We start from the raw sequence: 19,472 nt of genomic DNA on the forward strand, positions 1-19,472 counted from the left end.
AAAAGATAGTCCAGTGGGGTGGCAAGGGATAGATTGGGAGTTCAAAATTTGTAGATACTGACAGGCATATGCAGATTAGATAAACAAGATTATACTGTATAGCACAGGAAAATATATATAAGATCTTGTGGTTAGCTCACAGTGAAAAAAAATGTGACAATGAATATATGTATGTTCATGTATAACTGAAAAATTGTGCTCTACACTGGAATTTGACAACATTGTAAAATGACTGTAACTCAATAAAAGAATGTTTAAAAAAAAGATTGTCCATGTCAGACGGAAAAAAAATTTGCAAATTCCAGTTCTGCCACTTACTCTGCTGTATAACCTCACGCAAATTTTAGCCTCTCTGAGCCTCGGCTTCTTCCTCAATAAAACATAGTTAACAGTGCTTATCTCAGGCAGTTGTTGCAAAGATGAAATGAGATAATATGTCTAGCGCAGCACCTGGAAGACCATAGGCTCAATACATTATGGTTGAATCAGACAACTTTACAAAAGATTTCCATTGGAAAATCATTTTTTCACAATAATATTTGGTGGTAATAATAGTACTTTTAAATAGTATTCACCTCCCAGTAAGTTAAATCCATTACATGCATTATTACCTCATTTAACCCTAAAAAGCATCATTTTTTCATTTGTTGTAGCTTTAGAACAACAGAAAAAATATGTCCAACACATTTATTTTACTCACACACATACACATAGGGACAGAGAAACAGATGGTCAAACAAGATAATATACGATAATATACAAGCTTACTTTATGCCAGGTACTGTTCTAAGCATTCTACAGTCAATAATCTATTTCATCCTTTCAAAAATGTGCCTAGAAGGTAAGTACCATTTGCTCTCATTTTACAGATATGGAGCTTGAGGCGCAGAGAGGTTAAATAACCTGCCTAACATCACTCAGCCAGGACTCAAACCCAGAGCCCACATTCTTAAGCACTGGTATTACACTAAAATAATGAAAGAAAAGTCAGAGCAAGAATGTTTAATGGATTCCCAAGCCCCAGTTCTAAGAACTTGGGGCACTGCTTGTCAACCCCCTAACCTAAGCTCTGCCAGCATCCCCCCACACCCTTTTGCCAGTATCCACTCTCACCCTCACTCCTGTCCCACAGCTCCTGCTCCCACCGTTCCTAGGCAGGGAGTGCCAAACTAATGGACTTTTTTAGGCCTAGTCCTCTCCTCCTGGCATCTCAGCCTCCTATCCAGCCTCTCTGCCTCAGCTCCCTATATCCCATCCTCTACAAAGCTGCGAGGGACATCTTCCCATACATGGATTCCTCTGCTCATGAACACTTTAAGGCTCCCTGCTGCCCAGAGCTGAAGATCTCAGTGGGTTGAAGAAGATCAACAAAGGACTCAAGATCCCCACAGGACCTCTCTTGGCCTCCTTCCCTTTGGCCCCAGACTTCTCACTTGCTGGCTTACAAATGCCGGTGCAGGGCAAGCAAGTGAGGCCTTTCCTGATCATTCTATTTAAACTGACAGTCCTACCCCGACCGCTTCCCTCCCCTGACCGCTTCCCGCCCCCTGCACCCAGCACACCTTGGCTTCTTTCCTGCTCTAGTGTTCTTTACCCACCTCGCATCAGCGGGCCTCGTACATTTAACTTGTTTATTGTCTCTCTCCCCTCCTAGAACAGACCTTCCACAAGGCAAGGGATTTTACCCTATTTTTTCGTTTCCCTGCTGTGACCGCAGTGCCTAGAACAGTTGCTGGCACAGAGTAAGAACTCATGAATACCTTCTGAATGAATGAATGAATGAATGAATGAATGAATGAATGAATACACATTTAGAAGGCCTAAGAAGAAAGTGTCCAAACAGAGCAATACCATGCTTCTGGCCTCCCTCTGTTCCTGAGGACATTTCTGGAGGACAGGCTAGAGATGCCTACATTAAAATGCCTGGAGGCCACACACTTCCTAGGATTTTACAAGAGTTCCCTATCAAATCCTGGGCCCTCATCCACCCATCTCTGTTCTGAACTTTTACACACACACACACACACACACACACAATCTCTTCCTCTGTCATACTGAAGGTGGTCTGCATCTGTCCTAAACTCATCTGCCCAGCCTCATCTTCCCATTTTGCTCAGCCTTCACACCACTAGAGATGCTCTCTTCTTCCTCCCACATATCCATCTGCACTTCACCTACTCCTCCAAGATACAGATCAAATGCAGCCGCCTCCGCCTCCACCTCCTCCAGGAAGCTTTCCAGGCCCCCTCCAGCCTCTAGAAAACACTCCCCACACCCACTGCTGTTTCCACCAGTCACAAGGAAATTAGTCATGAACTACTTTGTGACTTGCCTTCTATGACCAAGTTGAACTGTTACCAAAGTCTCCTGTTACTTAATTTTTTTAAACACGTGTGTCTTGTTTTCCCAGGAATACAGCAAATGCTTTGGGAGGAGCTGCGCCTTAACCATACTGTCATCCCTGTGGCACAGGGCTAGGGACACACAGTAGGTGTCCACTGTATGCTTCTTAATTAGCTGCCCAACATAAGCAAGTCACCTTCCAAATCAGGTCACTTCCTCAGTTACAGATGCCTGGACTGGCTTCTCCCAATGCCCCGACTTATTTCTTCAGCGTCTGCTCTGACCTTGGGTATCTGCAAACCCAGTCATGGGCCTGTGTTTTCAAAGGGTATTAGACCCACTCTAATCATGCCTCCCTGTGCTGGGGAGATGAGGATGATTAGAAAAGAAATAATCTGTAAAGTCCCACAGATCTGGAAAAGCAAAGGACATTGTTATCCCAGGCAAACGCGGACATTCAGAGTGTTTCAATTTCCTCAAATATGGGAGTTCAACAGAGGAAAACAAAAACAAAAACAAACAAAAAAAACATGGTGTAAGTTTTAGGTGATTTCCATTTTAACCATGGAAAACCAACACTTGAGGGCCATGTGCGCCGGCTGAGCACCAGTGCTAAGTAAATTGAGATTAAAACAAAAGGTAGCAAATCTCAAATTACTTCTCTGGCTCAGAGAGGAGAGCCAGGGAGGAGGGAGGGAGCCCTGTGCACTGCAGACCCTCTATGCATGGGGCCCAGGCTTGCTCCAGCAGAGGGTCTCCTGGCGTCCCGCTGCGAGGTAAGTGGGGCTGGGACCAGCCCGATTCACACCTGAGGAGCTGGGCCACCTGGCAGAAGCAGCCACATGCTGACTCAACCAGGTGTCATCCTCTTTTCACAATTCACCAATCAGGATGCCCAGATAATCTACGCTTTTAAAAATTTTGAATAGGAAACGCATTCACTGGGTTCAGAAATCAAAAAGCACAGACCTTTCCAGGAAATGTGTCCCTCCTACTCTTGGTCCATCGACCTAGTCGGTCCCGGCTCTGAAGCCAGGAACCACGGTTATTGTCACTTGTGTCTAGTCCCTGATGATGTTTATGTATATACACACAAATACACAAATGTATTCTGTACATCACTGACAGTAGACTATACACATTTCTCTGTGCCCAGTCTTTATCTTTTAAAGGAAAAGACTTGGAATAGGGCAGGGAAACAGTCTGTCTACAAAACAAAAGAGGTGGCTCTGTGTAAAATGCCTGTGAAACAAAAGAGATGGAAATATTCCAGAGGACACATGTGTGAGGAGAGAAGGCTGGGATATATTTGGAGGACACGTGTGGGAGGAGGGGAAGCTGGGGGAATATTCCAGAGGACATGTGTGTGAGGAGGGAAGGCTGAGGGAATATTCTGGAAGACACATGTGTGAGGAGGGAAGGCTGAGGGAATTTTTGGAGGACATAGGAGGGAAGGCTGAGGGAATATTTGGAGGACATGTGAGGAGGGAAGGCTGAGGGACTATTTGGAGGACACGTGTGTGAGGAGGGAAGGCTGGGGGAATACTTGGAGGACACGTGTGTGAGGAGGGAAGGCTGGGGGAATACTTGGAGGACACGTGTGTGAGGAGGGAAGGCTGGGGGAATATTCTGGAGGACACGTGTGTGAGGAGGGAAGGCTGGGGGAATACTTGGAGGACACGTGTGTGAGGAGGGAAGGCTGGGGGAATACTTGGAGGACATGTGTGTGAGGAGGGAAGGCTGAGGGACTATTTGGGGGACACGTGTGTGAGGAGGGAAGGCTGAGGGAATATTCTAGAGGACACGTGTGTGAGGAGGGAAGGCTGAGGGAATACTCTAGAGGACACGTGCGTGAGGAGGGAAGGCTGAGGGAACATTTGGGGGACACGTGTGTGAGGAGGGAAGGCTGAGGGAATATTTGGGGGACACGTGTGTGAGGAGGGAAGGCTGAGGGAATACTCTAGAGAACACGTGCGTGAGGAGGGAAGGCTGAGGGAACATTTGGGGGACACGTGTGTGAGGAGGGAAGGCTGGGGGAATACTTGGAGGACACGTATGTGAGGAGGGAAGGCTGGGGGAATACTTGGAGGACACGTGTGTGAGGAGGGAAGGCTGGGGGAATATTCTGGAGGACACGTGCGTGAGGAGGGAAGGCTGAGGGAACATTTGGGGGACACGTACGTGAGGAGGGAAGGCTGAGGGAACATTTGGGGGACACGTGTGTGAGGAGGGAAGGCTGAGGGAATATTTGAGGGACACGTGCGTGAGGAGAGAAGGCTCTGGGGTCATTGTGGGCACCAGTGGTCTGTGGTTGACCCAGATCTAGACCAGCCAGAGGAGAGCAATGGTGGTCAGGGGCAGGTATGGGGATCAACCACCCTGACAGCAATGAAGCCCCACTGGCTAAAAGCTCTGACTAGCCTCGCTCAGCACTTCATCTTCCAGAAGAGAGAGAATGCGTCTATAGGAATGGGAGTAACCTAATTCCCACAGCAATGGCCGAATGAGGAGTGACCAGGAGGACACAGGAAGGAACTGTGGAGGAAAAGCAATCATTTCCTCTGGAACTTGGGAGAGACCGAGAAGGGAAGTTGTGCCTGAGACTCTAAAGCAGCCTTTCAATTGCTGAGAGAACAGAAGGCCACTAGGACCTGAGATTTTGTAAGTAAATGATTCAGAGGCTCTGAAATGCAATTCGAGCAGTGCAATTGAGGATGAGGGAAGGATGGAGAGGAGTGCCGAGGAGGAGGGACAGAGGGAGAGGCAGAATGAAGGAGGGGTGCCTTTCAGGGAGCAGCCAGCTCACCATAAAGGTTCAGAGCTGGACTTGGGGGCAAACTGACTAATTCTAATTCTGCTTTTCCCATCCTAGCTGTGAAGTCTTGAGTAAGTCAGTTAACCAGCCCCTCTGCACCTTAATTTCCTCATTGGTAAGTGGGGATAATGACAGTATCTACCACGTGGAGCTGGCAGAAGAATGAACTAAATTAGTATTTACAGAGCCCTCACACCAGTGCTGTGCTCACCGCAGCTGCTACGTGAATGGTAGAGAAGAGAAGCCGTGTGGTCACACAGGGAACCTTGACAAGGTCAGTTGTTAAAAAGCTCAGGTCACGTCACTGGGAGAAGGATGCGTAACCAAAGGAGACCCTGAGACATTCATGCAGGGCCTGTCCCAGAGCATCAACTGGAGGAGGCCAGCCCGGGACAAGCTGAAGCTGCACAACATGCCCAGATGGTAGGAAGGGGTGGGGGTCATCTTCAGCCAAGAGGCCCAGGGGCATAAAGGGACCCTGGAAACTTGAAGCTCGGCTCCCACTCTGGGCACACGATGGCCCCTGTCAAAGAGAGCTATCCTTAGACTGACAGAAAAGGGGAATCTTGGATTTTTAGAAAAGGATACTTTTCAATGACTTCAAGCCCCCTGGCCGGCCCAAAGAGTTGGAAAGTCGGGCAGAGGAGACCACTGAGCTGCCCACTGCATCTGTGTGGGGCAGCCCAGGGACACCTGAAAGCAGTCCTGGGAACTAAGAACTCATGATGTCAAGGAGTGTTTACATCTTTCTGTGATAGGATACTTGACGGTTGACAGAGAATCACAACAGACTTGACATGACTTAAGATGGTCAGAGGTCAGAAAAAAAAAAAAAGGCAGAGACTTAGACAGGGGCTGCTTGGACTACTGTCCCAAAGCATACTGATGAAACAGCATGTCACAAGGGGAGGACTCTAGCAGAGAGCTCTCTCTTGATAAGCATTTTACCCATGACTTGGGTGAAATTGTGGAAGGCACACTAATTAAATAGGATCCTGAAAGAGCTCTACGGAACAGGGTTGCACAGAACTTAACACATTGAAATTTCACAGGAATGCTTGTTCTGAGTCAAATGGGAACAAAATAGGAGGATCTGCATTTCAATTCTAAAGCCACACATGTTGAGGACAGGGGAGAAACAGCAACACTCCATGTGAAAAAGACCTGGTCAGCAGTAATGTCAGTGACTCAGTAGTGCAAAGTAGCTGCCAGAAAAGCTGATGCAATCTTTGGCTGCATTAAAAGGAGTAGAATCACCTGAACTAGGGAGGTGAAATACGCCTTCCACTGCTGTGGTCACACCACATCGTGGATACCACAGATGGTCTGGGCACTAGCCTCACTGTATTAGAAGGAATATGGACAAACTGGAGTTTGTTCAGAGGCAAACTACAGGAAAACACCTGAACCTACATCATGTACTGTTAATCTGGAAGGAGACTCAGGAAAGGACGAGAGGGCTGTCTTTATGTATTATGTTTCGCTTTTTTTTTTTTTTTTTTAGTTCTAAAATGTCTGAAAGCAGAAAGTATCTTAGAATTCCCTAACAGCTAGCATCTCTCTAGGACAGAATGCAGCTGCGGCATAGTTGTCGTTGCCTCCTTGCCACTGTCATATGGAAATTTGACTCTTATTCCTGGTGACATATCTGAACAACTGCAAGCCTCAACATTTCAGGAGCCAGACATTTAAGGACCATTTAAGGAAGAAATGTGAGTCCTGGAAAAAAAATTCCAAAGACAATAGAGATTAAGAAATACATCACCACTTTACCAGAATTTAATATGTCTCACACACACACACACACAAAACCCTCAAACATACTGATGACTCTGAGTCAAAAAGTGACTTGGAAGAGTTGGATTCTTAAAATGAAGAAGTTTTAGGAATGCTGTAACTAACTTATGTACTTTTTATGTACATGAAAGAGTGATATGGAAGAAAAACTTATGTCTGGAGTCTAAGAGAATTCTTCCAGTAAATATAAACATTTTAAGTAATAACAAAGCGTTGTTCCACAGCTTAATCGGAGGCACTTTTTCTTTCTTGAAGGTTCATAAAATAATGGTATATCTTACAATCGATGGTATCATAGATTTGATTTGAAAAACAACAAGAGCTGTCACATAGAAGAAAGACTAGGCTCTCTTTATCTACGGCTTCAAGGAGGAGGAACTGGGACCAAATGCCAGGAGCTATAGGGAGCCAGCAGGGAGGTCACAGGACGAGCCATCCAAAGATGGAATGGGCCACCTCCAATATGAAGCCATGGCTGGACCACCGCGGGGAAATCAAGCACCCACAGAGCAGCCCTGCAGTCCCGAGGCCTGGTTAAGGAAACCTCCCCACAAGGAGAAAGGAGGCCCAGCTCTCGTTACCCACCTCTGTGCTCAGATTGACTTATTCTCTTAAAAAGTCACTGCTTCAGAGTAAAAGTCATTTGGGGAACAGAACCGAATGGGAGGCTTGAGGCAAAGAGGAACCCGGCCTGCAGCTGTACTCTCCGACTCCTGAGGGCCAGTGCAGGAATGGGAACAGAAGGGGAGGCCACCTTCATGCCTGCTATCTGCCAGGAACGTGACAGGAGCGCTCCGCACACTGCCCTGTTTAATCCTCACAGCTGCCCTGTGAGACAAGTGCTGTCACCCCACCTTAGAGGAGAAACCTGAGTCTCAGAGAAAGTCAGAGGCTCACCCAAGGTGTTACAATCACTCTGAAAACCGTGGCCAGTCGGTGATGACACACTTCAAATAGAGGGACCTCCAGAAGTCTCGTTGGCAGAATGAAGGAAGGAGCGCTCAACTGAGCCATCAATCAGTGGACCAACTTGGACTTATATTGGTAGCACGGATGCTAGGAGAATAATAAAGACGAACACTGCTTCGGTGTCCCACCCCCGCCCCCCCATCAATGGCTCACACACACACTAAACCTACGCCATTTGCTCCTTGCAGAAGCAGTTTATCCCATCACATAAAGCATGGATGTTTCTGAGACATCTATGGCAGAGAACAGGTGCCCATGGCTCTGCTCAAATGTCAAAGCCGTAAGCACACCAGGCAGCCGTGCCTCCCACCTGCCAGGTTAACACTGGAGCAGGCAGAAACTGAGTTCAGCTTTCATCCCCTCCCAGAACCAGGATGTCCGGAGGGCCGAGGAAAGGCTGGGGAGTCAGCCAGCACCGCCCCACCCTCTCCATGCGTTCCCACTGCCAGGAGACATCAAGTCCAGCCCAGGCCAGCAAGCACACCCAGGCTTCCTCCTCCACCAGCAAGGTTGATGCAAAGTGGACCCCAGAAACCCAGGATAGCACCCACCTGAAGGGGATACTCAGGTGCTTACAAGACCACAAAAGGGGGAGAATCAGTCATTCCCAATGAGGGCCCACAACACTCTGTGAACAGGTGATGCCTGCAAAACCAGTGTTAATGAAGGAGGAGTCACTGGAGTCCCTGACCCACCCCAGCTTTGCTGCCTCCTCCACGTGCAGGCAGGTAACCCCTGCTCCTGGTCCATGGGTACCCAACCTCAGGGGCCCCGCACCCATGGCTCTCCCATTCACTCCCCTCAGATTGACCTTGAGGGAGGGGAATGGCCTGCCTATAGTGAGCTGGTAAAAAGTGGGGGCAGTTACCGTTTTCTTCAGAGAATAGAGCCAAAGCACAAGACAGGCACACTTGGTGCCAGAGGAAGTGACAAATGTCCCATATTCTAAGACCCTAACTGAGGGGTTCCAAAATGGGTGGCTCTCCCAATAAACTGGAAGACAGGGGCTGCCCACGCTGACTCCCTTCACATGGAAGATGGTGGGGCAAAAACAGACAGGTCTTATTTGGGCCTGGCCTTAACTGCCCCCCACAACCCCTCCCCTATTCCTACCAGCCACAGCACTTGTTGGTCCAGACAAATAGCTACTGTCTGGTCAGTGTACCCGCCCAATGCATGGAGGGCAGTACAGGCCTCCTAACAGGTCCCCCACAAGATTATCCAGCAAGCTGATCTGCCAGAAGGAGAGTTCTGATCACCCCTCTCCAATGGCTTCCCACTGCCTGTGGGGATAGGGCCATACCCCCTGGTCCACCCCCAGCACTCAGCACTCAGGGCTGGCCTAATTCCAGCCTCGGCTACCAGTTTCCCTAGGCAGCCCCTATGTTTCTACCATGTGACACCCCAAACGTACCCTCATTTTTCTATATATCTTTGTGGAAAATATGTGGAAACTCTACCTGTCTCTGCCTATGGAAATCCTTCTACCTTCTCAATGACTAAGTGCCATCTCCTCCAGGAAGTCTCCCTTGATTCCCTCACACTTTGCAACTGTCTAAAGCACATTCCAAACTCTTATCCACAGTGGGCATCAATGAATGGGCATCAGTGAGTTTGGGCATCAGTGAGTTTGTCTAAGGCACCTCCCTCCACATGTCAGATGAAGGCGATGAAGGCTCTGCTCCTGTCATTCAGCACCGTACGCCTGGCATGGCCGCTGTGCCTTGTGGGCTAAGGAGCCTAGGTCATGGCACTCCACGCCGGCCCTGACAGCACCCTATTTACAGTCCTTTCTGGTTCCCTCCTCCACCTATTTCCAGCTGACTCATCCCCCATTCTCTCAAGGTTCAGCTCTCAGCTGACAGCTAACAGGAGACAAACTAATCCACATGGTGTCCTTCCTGGTTAAAGTCTACATTGTTAACAAAGGCCCTCTGGAGACAAGGGCTGAAAATAAAGGTGGGAATTTTAGGCCCCAGGGCTCTGGAGGAGGTATTTTTGATCAGGAAAGCTCTTGCACCCCAAGCCATTGTGCTAGCCCACGCTACAGAAGTATACATTCTTAAATTCAAAGCAGGGGAGAGCTGCTAAAAAGGGAGGTGTGGCTCAGTGCTTCAGAAGGGAAGGCCACCTGCAAGTAAGGCTGCCCAAGACTCCTCACTGGCTCACAGCCTGGCAGAAATGGTGGAGGGAGAACAGACTTGACTCTGACCTGGCTAGGCAATACTGGGTCAGGAATCACACCTCCCTGGCCTCTGTTCAGTATCAAGAAGCTACTGAGCCTCAGTTTAAACAAGGTGGCAAGAGTAAGAACTAGATGATCCCAGAGGAGCCTTCCAATCTGACATCCCAAGTTCTGTGACTCACGGCCTCCACTTTTTCCCCCATCCCAGGAGATCAGTATCATTTGAAACTACCCTGCTTCCACTCCCTCCTCACCTTGAGCCCCACCTGAGTCAAAGGGTTAAAGCCAAGGGTTAATTCCAAAGATCTCCCAGCCAATCAGCAGGAAGCATGCAGGGGACAGGCCTCTCCCAGTGCAGCTGGATGGGAGGGGCAGAAGTAGGGGGAGATGTTGGTTTCTATGGACACAGAAATGCTACTCTCACTCCATTTGTGCCAGCCTGGGAAAAACAGTCAGCTGATTGCCTTCGCTTCCCTGACCTACCTTTTTCAGAGATTACAACTGCCTGCCAAATTTAAGTGCTGTCCTAAAATCAGGACATATAAGGTCTCTCAGCCTGGATCTGAAGGGTTTCAAAATGGGTAGAGAGTGAGCGCAATGCAGAATGAAACTTGGAGGCAATCTAGGCCGTGGAGTGCCACACTGCCAATTAAAGATCTTTAAAAATAGCCTCTCTCCTCTCTCACACTGAAGATTAAGATGAAGTTTCAGAAATAAACAGACATCTGCTAGAGCTTCTGAAGAGATTATAGCCAAAACACCCCAGGGAGCAGCCACGAACAGCTAAGAGCTCTCTCCAGGCGCCCACAGCATCCTGTTCATCAATGGTAGGGGAGAAGTTAGGGGACAGAGGGACAGAGAGGGAGGTGGTGTTCAGAGGCTGGGGAGGATGCAGCAGGAAGAGGTGCAGGGGGAGAGCTCAACTTGGCAGTAAATGGAGAACTGCCTGCCTTCTGCAGAGAAATGAAAGCTCAGGGATCCACCAAGAAAATTTCCAGGAAGTCATCCAGAGGATTCCATGCCAGTGTCATTCATTCTGAAAATGGGTCACTCCTTAAAAATGGAAAAAAACTGACATTTTTGAGTGCCTACCTAAGTAGGGCACTTCACAAATATTTTCATTTCATCTCTACATCAATTCCTTGGGATCGGTGTGGTTACCTTCTTTTTACAGACTAAAATACTAGGGTTCATTGACTGGCCCAGGGCCACATGGCTAGGATTTGAACCCAGGTCTGTCTTAGCACATTTGCTAGTCTTTGCCTATGTCACCTGCACCCAGAACATGACCCTTAGGTTTACTCTCAGTGCCCAGACTCTCGACACCCGCAAATTTTAATACAAGGAGATTCCGAAAGGGGAGAGGTAGAAAGCACATGGAGGGGAACAGTTAACCTGTGGCTAATTCAGGTAGCTGCTAAGTCTCAGCAGCCCTGTGGGTCCTGTCACTTCCCATCCTGGTGGCTTCCCAGCAGGCCCAGAGAGAAACAAAGTGGGAAAATAAGCACAAACACATGCCTAGACTCTGTCTGGAAGGAACCACAGGAGAGCAGGGACAGCAGATGCCACAGAGGAAGAGAACCAAGGACTAGAGGATGGAAAGAAGAGTCTTGCTTTTCATTGAATTCCCTTTGTACTGAGTAAATAGGTTACCATGCACCCACATATGTTGGGGGGGTGGTGAGCACCATCCTCTGTGTGTGTGTGGTGGTGGGGGGAGGTGAGTACCATGCATCTTTGCATGTGTGTGTATGTGAGAGTGAAGATCATCAACTATGTGTATGTGTGTGTGTGTGTGTGTATATGGAGGGGTGAGTACTATCATCTGTGCATGTGGGGGAGGGTTGGGGGGGGCCATTTTTAAGAGGATCCAAGATGTGTCCAAGGTAACAGATGCAGCCAAGCTGGAGACAGCAACCTGGACCAAGCAGGAAGCCCTGGGTCCCCTGGTGGCAGCAAGCCTGGACTCTAGAAGGCCAAGTCATCATCCAGAGGCTCCTCCTTCCTTCAGAACAGCAATGTGCTGCAACCCCAGGCAGTTGGCTGAGCAGCTCTCCTAGCACGAACCCAGTGGTCACCAAGGCCCTAACCAGTTGCACAATCCCCAGAGGACATTCCCTGAGGAAAGAGACCGAACACTCTTCTTAAGGGTGTCCAAGTCCCCTGTTGATTCCTCTATTCTGTCCCTTTCTTCAGCTATCAAATTTCTCACCCCTCCAAGCAGGGAGCTCCTGACTGTTATCACCTTTGTATCAAGTTGTGCAAAAGCCCAGCTGTCCTGACATGGGGAGCCATCAGTGCCCTGATTTTATGGCAGCCATGAACTCCACATGCCATACCTCGACCCCCCCCGGGCCCCCAGGATGAACAGCTGTCCAGCAGTGGGGTCAGCAGTGCTGCCAGGCCCCCAGCAGACCCTGAGCTTACCCTGTTCCAGGGAGCAGCTCTCCTTAGTGACCAAAAGGTCCAAGTGACTTTCTTCCCAGGCACTTCTTCATCCTCCCCTACACCTCATTCTTCTGGCCTCTGGCACAGGTTAAACCCTGAGATCCTGCAAATCTTTACCAGACACTGTCAGTAGTCAGATCAGTAGCAAGGCCAGCCATTCAGAATCACCAGAGCCAAGAAGTAGTTTCCGCATCTTAACACATTGATATTATGGTGCAGGACAAGATGTTCTTAGGCTGCCACTCCAGTCTCTGGCTGGGCTTCTGGACTGGGTGTGTCAAAAGCTGGGGCCTGCAAACATCCCATAAACCTGCTGATGCGGCAGCTAAGGGACCAGTGGCCACCACCCGACTCCATGCCATCCTGTCTTGTTGCCAGCAGAAAGGACATCGGCAGTAGACATCCTCCATGGCCCAAGAATGGGAAAAACCTGAGCCCCAAAGCAGGAGGAAACAAGTCCCTGCTCTCAGGCCTGCCTTGACCTCTGTATTCCCCAAAGAGAAAGCTGACCAAGCCTTGGAAGGAATACAAGAGCTGCAAGGTATCTGGACACCACTGGGAGGAGGTGGGGTATGGGTGGCGAGGGGCAGGGAGATGACCCTGACCCTCAGGGGAGAGAAACACCAGTTCAAGTACAGAACACACTAAAAAACCCAACCCTAAGAGCCGGCACCATCCACACACATAACTCCCTGCCAGCCACTGGGAGAAGACAGATTTTCCTGAGACAAACTGCAGTAGTATTTAGATGCATGACCGGGTACAGAGCAATTGCATTTAAGAAACAATACCATACCTGGTATTCACAAACCGCCCTTCATCTGGGACACACAGATGGACACTTCCTTAACAGCTGAGAAGGGAAGCATCTCAAAAGTCAGACTCCACTGTGACCCAACCCTGCAATGGCAGTTGATTTGTGACCAGAGGGCCCACGTCCCCATCACCCCTACCAACTCTGAGTTTCTGAGACCAGACAATTAGGGCTTGAGAGAGGAGGAGCCTTAACAGCACCAACCAGCCAGACTTCCTAACTCTGGGAAGATGTAGGGAGGAAAACAGAAAATGGTGGAGGGAGGAGCCAGGGCCCCGCAAAGTGAGGTGAGTGGGGTGTTTGGACATCAGACACTTTCCCAAGAGGACAAGACAGGCCATCGGGGCCGGAAGATTTGCCCTGCCTGCTTTTTCTTAACACACTATGTTGTTCTGTCTTCCTCTGATAACTCAACCTCCTGGAATGAAAAAGTCAAAATCAAGAGCCTAACATTAGAGCAATTTCATTCTGGGGAAACCAAAATGAAATTCTCAGGAAGGAAAGGGAGGTGACAGAATGGGAGAAGGGGTGAGGTCACATGGGCTTCATAGCCTCCCATCTCCTAAGCCCAGCTTTCTTTGCTTTCTTTTAAAACATCCAGGTATGTTCCTTAAAAGAATGTCATAAAACAAATAAAGCAAATATCAAAATCCCAGTGGCTCTGGGACCTAGACACACATAATGCTGTACCAAATGCATGTATAATTTTGTCTACCCATCCGATTTGGTTGAAGTTCTCTTTTTTTTAAAGAAAAAAAAAATCCCAAATATCTGGATTTTCCATTAGAAAAATAAAATATTTTTATTATAAAAATTTTAGAAAAATACTGAGAAATAAAAGATAAAAGGGAAAAATTAACTCTGTCCCTGCCATGCAGAGAGAAAGACATTTTCTTATATTTATGCCTAGTGGAAAAGACTGTTTATGTTTAAGAAGGAGGAGGAGGAAAAGAAAAAACCCTCCTCATCTGGGGGCTCTTTGCAGAGAAGGATCTTTGCTGGGTGGGTCAGAAGGCAGCTATCAGAGTAACCAGCACCTTAGGGAGATCTGACAAGGAATCCAGGTGTGAAGCACCTTATCCAGGGAAGTGAACACAACTGTCTCGTCCCTTCTGAGCCTCTGGTCTCCTTCATTAGGATGCCCACAAAGGTGCCAATGGTGATACTATCTCTTCACCATAAATTCAGCAGACACCAAAAGGTCATCAGTGTTTGTTCTCTGTCACAATCTATCAGTTGCACACAAATAATGATTTGAGAAAAAGCCCACATCTCACTAGGTGTGGAGCCAGTTAGAGAAGGCTCCTGAAGGCACAAGGCAAGAATCTTGCAGTGCCCAGAGAGAGGTGGGCAGCATCCTCTGGGCAGCCCAACGCCAAGTGTCTAGCTCCTAATGTGGTAATTCCTGCAGCTGAATAAATTGGGATTCAGAGCTAGGGCAGAAATGACCTCACTCCCTGTCAGCCCCACATGTGATCTGGGGAGGCCAGCTGCTGATCAGGGCTCCACGGCGGCGGCTGCCTGGGCTCCCCACCGCAAACCAGAGCGCCAGGGAGCACAGCAAATAGTTCTCCTATTATTTCAGGATGTTTACAGGCTGACGCTCGCTGAGGAAACATCCACACGTGAGCAAGTCTTCTTTTTTTAAAACCTCTTATCTAAACACAGGCACGAGCAGTCACACAAACCCACGACAGGGTCCATTCATTCAAAATGCATTTCCTGAGTGGCTACACCACCATTGGACAGGCGCTCACCGCTCACCGGGCTTCCGCCCTGTCCCAGACATGGCACTGGTGATCCCACAGAGCACAGAAGCGGACTCCAGCATCAAAGTGTTCGCTGTCCAGTGTGGGGCTCAAAACAGAGGGTAACAGCAGTTTAAAAGCAGGAGTGGGGAGGAGGGGGGTGCCCCAGATTAAAGTAGGCATAAGAGGACTAACAACCAAATGCAGCATACAGACTTTGAATCCTGATTTGAACAAACCAACAATGGTCACTTCTGAGACAATCAAGGAAATACGAAAATGTAGAGCTGAGAGCCAAGAATTACTGTTAATTCTGTTACATGCAATAATGGCAATGTGGCCATGAAAGAATGTTCTTTTTAAAACAGAAATATGCTGGATGATACAGGGGCAAAATGACATGCTATCAGAGATTTGCTTTAAAACACTTCAGGAATTGAAAATAGAAGGGAAGAAAAGAGAGAAAAAGAGAGAGAGAGATGACGCCTGCCTGGCATGATCTTGGTTCTTGAAGCTAGATAATGAGTATTTGGGGCTCATTATATTATTCTATGTTTGTGTTTGAAAATGTTCATGACATTTTAAAACAGAGGACTGCCATACATCATGGCAGATAACCTAATGGAGACTAGTATAAAAAGCAAAGGAGATAAATTTCACAAATAATTATAAAGTAAGGTGGGGAAATGTCAGCACAGGGGGGCAGGATGGGGGGCTGCACACAGCAGGGGACTGCACACACCAACCCTCCAGAGTTCGGAAGATGGCCATATGGTTTTTCCTGCTTTCCTTAGTGTTTAATTCACCACACAGACCTCACTCTTGCAGTCTGAGGCCAGAATCCTAGTTTGGTCACCCACTAGCTGTGTGATGGGGGGTAAATTTTAATCTTTCCAAGCTTCAGTTTCCTCATCAGTAAAATGGGAATAACCCCATCTATTTCTTCAGAGGGCTAATATGGAAATCAAGTGATATACAGAATGAAAAGTCCCAGGATGATGAAGTGTTCCCTTTACTGGCTCTCTAAACAACAGAGATCCTCTCACCCTGGGAAGGCCTTAAAAAATTGGCAATGTTCAGCCCAAACAAATCTGGCACCCATACCCAACCCTTCCCTGGAGAGTTAAGGCTCTCCCCTAAGAAGGCAGGACCTCTACCCTCCCGTAGCAGGGAGTGAAAGGGGCAGTCCCATAACTGGGAGGCACACCAGATGGAGGTGTAGACATAGGCGGAGGGAATAGACACACATCCCAGTCTTAGGCAGACAGGGATTACTGAGGTGTCCCTTTTCTTCTTGAAGCTCCTGGGACTAAGCCTCCAATGAGCAAGCTACAACCAGCCTTAGTCTTTACACTGATTTATACTAAAATGTAACTGGTCTGTATTAGGCCAATCATGATTTTCTTTTAGAAGAGAAGGATGAGGGGAAAGACAGAGCCCTGGGCCTGAAGGAGGAAGAAAGCAGTGATTTCCTTTTTCATAAATGTACTCTCAAACTACGGATTTCAGTCACCTTAAAACCATAACTAGTATACCTCAATACCTGCCCTCCCCTCAAAAAACAAAACTAGAACCAGTCCTAAGGTAGGTTATTTCAGCTAACAGTCCTCCTAGACCATGGAGAACCCAACTCTCAGAGGTAGGATCGAGTCTATGGCAGAGGCAGGCTTCCCCCTCAAATAGCACTGAAACACCAACAGTCAATCACTCATCACAACATGGCCAACACCTGCCATCACCCTTGATGGAGGACAAGGTGGGCAAGGGGTCTGCAGGTTGAACTACTTGGGTTAATCTGGGTCTGTTCAAGTGCTTTGCTCAAGAAGCATCCCCATAATCTTTGGATAGAAACTTTTCAGAGGCCAGGAGCCTCCACTGGGCACACTGTGGGGCGATGAGCCTGCAACATAGCACACCACTTTCCACAGCCATGGGGCAGCAGGAGAATATAGGGCTTAGCTCTGGCAGAGACTGGTTCAAATCCTGGCTCAGCCACTTTCTATGTGACCCTGGGCACTTACCCCACCTAAGTGTGTTTCCCCATCTCTAAAATGAAGAGGACAAAACAAAGTTTGTGGAGAGTTACCGTGATATTGGCTGCAAAAGTGCCTCTGGGTAGGACCTATCCCTCAGTAGACACTTAAATCTGTCTTCTCTGCCAGAAAGCGAGTTCTTACTGCAATAAGAACCTCCACAACATCGGGTGGGGCTGCCCGGGGTACGTGAGGCCCACTTGGGTCCACTTCCCCTGGGAAGGGGACAGGAATAGAGCTGGCCCTCGGGCCCAGGTGCCAGGGCACCCAGGCAGGCAAACATCTGAGGGCCAACAGGCTGCTGGCTTTTTTCCCACAAAGCCTGCCCAGAAGGGGGCTGGTTAGTGACTTCACCCTTCACTGAAACCACTGCCAACTGTATTGTGCAGGCAAGACTGACAGCATAAGGTTCCAGCAGGGCCTTACGCACCTCCAAATAAAAGCTCTTTGGGCTTTAAGAACCCAGGCTTTAGAAAAAACAATGTAGAAGGAGACACACGTTTACTCTGGTTTCAACACTCCTCCTCCCCATCCAGCAAAGGCTGTTCCCAGCACTGTGGAGTGGCTGCCCTACGATATAGTTAACCCCACCTGCCCTGGCCTGGAAGCCAAGTCAGAGGCACTTCTACCCGGGCCAGTCGGCAACCACACGGCAGGAGCCTCGGACACCCCGGCAGGGATGCTCCAGAGCTTGGGGTGAGTGCGGGCTGCTAGGGGCGGGAGGCTCAGAAAGGACAGAGCCTTGGGCCCTTGAGCCACCGCCACTGCCCCAGACCCAGTCCCAGCCCGCAGGCGGCCAGGCCACCGACATTTGGCCCAACTTAACTTCCTGTTGTTAAAGAGGCAGGGGAACCGGGCGGGGGTGGGGGTTGGGGGTTAGCGAAAAGCCGGGAAAGAACGTGACCCGCGCGGAGCCCAAATCGTGAGAAGGTAAGTTTGGGGATGATCTTCTGCCCTGGTTGGCAGGCGGTACTGCTGGCGCGTCGCGCCCACTCCGTGTGGATGTTTGGGTATTTTCTAGGTTTAGAATTGTGTGTTGGGAGGCAGAGTAAGAGATACTTCAAGGTACCGCGTTCTAATCGATTCAGAGCCCTATCTGAGCAGCCCCGGCTTCCCTAGGCAGCGCCACCTGCTCGCTGGGCGCCCCGCGGGCTGGTTCTCAGGCAGGAGATGCTGCGGCCGCACCTGACCGTCTCAGGCGCCGGCCAGGGCGCAGAATCCAGGCTCGGCTGCCACAATCCCCGCCCGCCCTCCCCGGAGTCCCTCTCTCCCCTACCCACCCCGCCTTACCGAGAGCCGCGCCAGCCGAGCCTCGGGTCAGCTCCTGCCTTCGCCACGGGCCGCGGGCGCAGCGGTCGCCACCCGGAGACCGCCTGCGTACCTGAGAGCGAGCTAGGCGGCCCCGCGCAGGCTTAGCCGGGCGAGCGCCTGCAGTTCTGCGCCGCGCGGCCAACAGGACGGGGATCCGCCCCCTTTGGCGGCGAGGCCAATGACAGGGCAGCCGGGGGCGCAGCCCCGCCCACGGCCCGAGGCCCGTGGCCAATGGCAGCGCGGCACGGAGCCCACCCCCGCTCCCCTCACGCCCCGCCTCTGTGAGGCCAGCTGTCACCGCGGCTGCTGTGGGCGCACGTGGGCTGTAGCCTGGCCCGAGGGTAGGGAGCAGCCGGGCGCTCCCACCCAGACCAGTGCAGGTCTGAGACCAGCAGAGGGCCGATGGGGGCGGGCGTGGTGCTGCTGCTATGTGAAAACCCCGGTGCAGGTATCCAAATATCAAGGGAGAGCAGAGGGATGGGCCTCCTACTCCTTGGCCTAGGCAGCTGGAAAGCAAGCCTCGGGGTCGCCTTTTGGACTTAGGGGAGCAGCATATCACCTTCAGTGGACCTCCCTCTTGCTTTGCTCCTTGACCACCCTTGGCTTCAGATTGCCCCTGCTAGCTGATAAGGCCCTTCTCCTTACTTGGACTGGTGGGAAGAGGGGCGGCGGTGCAGGTCACCTGTTACTTAACTCAAATCACCGAAGTACTCTTTTCTTGGCTACCTTAATCTCTTCTCTGTGCACCCTTACCCGTTGTGCACCGCTCCAGGGAGCACCATTCATAGAAAACACAGCGTGAACAGTGTGAGGGGTATGAAGCAGCTTTGTTAACTGCAAATACTGTAAACACCTTGGGCAAACTTCCCTGGCAGCAGTGACCATGAAACAAGGATCCTATGGGCAGGAGCCACGTCTTACTTACCTCTGGGGCCCAGGGGCCTATCATGGGCTTGGCCCAATATAAATGTTCTTGAAACAGAGCTGACCCAGGGGGAGGAGAACAGGC

At 49.7% G+C, this 19,472-nt stretch overlaps 1 protein-coding gene across 7 annotated transcripts in view; it reads right to left on the reverse strand.

Annotated features, from left to right (window-relative positions):
- The window catches only part of MICAL2 (microtubule associated monooxygenase, calponin and LIM domain containing 2), a 213,615-nt gene extending 194,994 nt beyond the window's left edge, over positions 1 to 18,621 (reverse strand). For 3 of the 7 annotated variants that reach the window (XM_074372378.1, XM_074372380.1, XM_074372377.1), the window contains exon 1: positions 18,443 to 18,621. The gene's annotated coding sequence lies outside the window, so the exon portion shown is untranslated. The remainder of the gene's footprint in view (positions 1 to 18,442) is intronic. The other 4 variants (XM_074372383.1, XM_074372379.1, XM_074372381.1 and 1 more) reach the window with 3 other exon arrangements.
- Between the last annotated feature and the right edge of the window lie 851 nt (positions 18,622 to 19,472).

This window comes from Camelus bactrianus, chromosome 10, assembly GCF_048773025.1.
Source record: "Camelus bactrianus isolate YW-2024 breed Bactrian camel chromosome 10, ASM4877302v1, whole genome shotgun sequence".
In the NCBI taxonomy this organism is placed as follows: Eukaryota; Metazoa; Chordata; class Mammalia; order Artiodactyla; family Camelidae; genus Camelus; species Camelus bactrianus.